This window comes from Tachysurus vachellii, chromosome 14 (assembly GCF_030014155.1).
Source record: "Tachysurus vachellii isolate PV-2020 chromosome 14, HZAU_Pvac_v1, whole genome shotgun sequence".
Taxonomy (NCBI): Eukaryota; Metazoa; Chordata; class Actinopteri; order Siluriformes; family Bagridae; genus Tachysurus; species Tachysurus vachellii.
Window position 1 is genome coordinate 23,684,818 of NC_083473.1, and position 2,500 is coordinate 23,687,317.

General features: G+C 41.6%; 1 protein-coding gene across 2 annotated transcripts in view; it reads left to right on the forward strand.

Moving 5' to 3' along the window:
* The window catches only part of LOC132856724 (casein kinase I-like), a 37,361-nt gene that overhangs the window by 22,004 nt on the left and 12,857 nt on the right, over window positions 1-2,500 (forward strand). The window lies entirely within an intron of this gene.

Here is a 2,500-nt window from a genome sequence, read left to right on the forward strand (position 1 = left end):
TCTGTCTGTCTCTCTCTCTCCCTCTGTCTCTCTCTCTCTCTGTCTCTCTCTCTCTCTGTCTTTCTCTCTCTCTCTCTCTCTCTGTCTCTCTCTCTCTCTCTCTCTCTCTCTGTCTTTCTCTCTCTCTCTCTCTCTCTCTCTCTCTCTCTCTGTCTTTCTTGCTCTCTCTCTCTCTCTCTCTCTCTCTCTCTCTCTCTCTCTCTCTCTCTCTCTCTCTCTCTCTCTCTCTCTCTCTCTCTCTCTCTCCCTTTTTTTACTCTCTCTCTCTCTCTCTCTCTCTCTCTCTCTCTCTCTCTCCCCCTTTTTTTACTCTCTCTCTCTCTCTCTCCCTTTTTTACTCTCTCTCTCTCCCTTTTTTACTCTCTCTCTCTCTCTCTCTCTGTCTCTTTCTCTCTCTCTCTCCCCCTTTTTTTACTCTCTCTCTCTCTCTCTCCCTTTTTTACTCTCTCTCTCTCTCTCTCTCTCTCTCTCTCTCTCTCTCTGTCTCTTTCTCTCTCTCTCTCTCTCTCTCTCTGTCTTTCTCTCTCTCTCTCTCTCTCTCTCTCTCTCTCTCTCTCTCTCTCTCTCTCTCTCTCCCTTGTTTTACTCTCTCTCTCTCTCCCTTGTTTTACTCTCTCTCTCTCTCTCTCTCTCCCCCTTTTTTTTACTCTCTCTCTCTCTCTCTCTCTCTCTCTCTCTCTCTCTCTCCCTTTTTTACTCTCTCTCTCTCTCTGTCTCTTTCTCTCTGTCGCTCTGTTTTCTCTCTCTCTGTTTTCTCGCTTTCACTTTCTTTCTCTTTCTCTCTCTTTTTCCATGTGTACACAGCTATCAATATTGGATCGTATACACTAAAGGCAGTTACTTGATATTCAGAAGAGAGTGATTTCCTCCTCCTCCTCCAGAGAGAGAGAGAGAGAGAGAGAGAGAGAGATTCCATATCCCTTTCGTTGCATGAATGGGTGCATCATATAAATGGCTTCGTGCTTGTAAATTCTCACCCTGTTTTTCATACATACACACCAACTAAATCGGTAACGTAACGTCACGACCTACAGTACATCTATCATGCCGTGTCTTTAATACAGCTTAGTCCTGACCCCCCGACCTTGGTACGAGCGTCAAACGTTTTCCAGTTAGATATTGAGCATGGTGTTCACCTGAGTGAGTGGTTCAAGCCTGGTGTGGGATGAGTTGTGTGCTGTGATTCATATAGAGCTCGGTAAACTCTTTCGATGATTAATGCTGAAGTGGAATGACCTACAGGGGCTGGAACTGAGTCTTGGTGATTTGTATAACAGAGAGTCAGCTCTTTATTTAGGAGTAAAGACCTGGTCACACCTGAGATGTTTCAGAAGCCTTTTTTTATTCGACGCGTGTTACACACGAAGGACTTCAAGTCTTTTAATCAAACCTGAGTCTCTTAGAAATGTGTAATATGTACATAAAACCCCCAGGCCATTGAACCTGCTCTGTGCTGCATGTAGTTAATGTATGGACTAAAACTAATGAATATATAAGGCGTCATCAGTGTCCCAGTACTACATAAATGTGAATACGTCTAATAGTAAACGTAAACGGAAACCTGTCATTAAAGCCAGGGTTAAAATAAATACATGAAAAAAATCATATCTTTAGTTGTATTATCTGCATGAGCTTTCAGTGAGTGATACTTGCATCAATAATTTCACCATGATCTTTTACCGCTGCGTACGATGCAAAGGAAAATCATTACGAGCAGCCACATCATTAGAAAGCGTATTTCTAGGCCGTAGCGTAAAGAAGCTGTTCTTTCTTGTTGGAATTAAGCACTATAGAGTTACTCAGCATCCAGTGTATATGTCATGCCGTCTGATCAGAGGCCAATAGGATGTCATTTACTACTTTAACCGGTGCTGAATCAGTACCGTGAGGGTAAAATCCTGACAAATGTGTGATATCCAATGTAGTTATGACCTCAGCTGCTGAGCTAAAATGTTTTTTGGGATCTTTGGCTGATTTAATATCTACTGTTATCTGTAGTTTTACAGCTGACATGGCGTCAATGGTTTGACTGGTAGAAGTGGGAATATACAGTATCTAACGGTAACGGAGATCACTATTAAATGTTACTATTAAAAAGGTAGTATTTGTATAATAAAAATGCAAAGATATCAGATCTTGTTCTCAAGTCGATGATATCGAGGAGGTGAATTTATTCAGGCTGTCGAGGGTAAATTTACAGTTATATCGGTCTCTGTGTAATTTAAATATTAGTTTGAAATCCGTATATTTTTGTGTATGTTTTGTCTCCTTTACAAAAGGGATGTAATATAATATTCAGATCCCCCACAGATAGCACTGTTGAGTCGATCACAGAGAGACGACCGAGCGGAAACAGCAAATGAAGCTCGGAAGCTTTACGGTCCGTCTCTCTGTGCGCATCAGAGCTTGTCTTATCTCGTCCTGTACGGTTTTTTTCAGGATTTATTTTCTTCCTGTAGCAATTTTTTTAGGCTTTTATGTGAAGTAGTCCGTTGTAAGC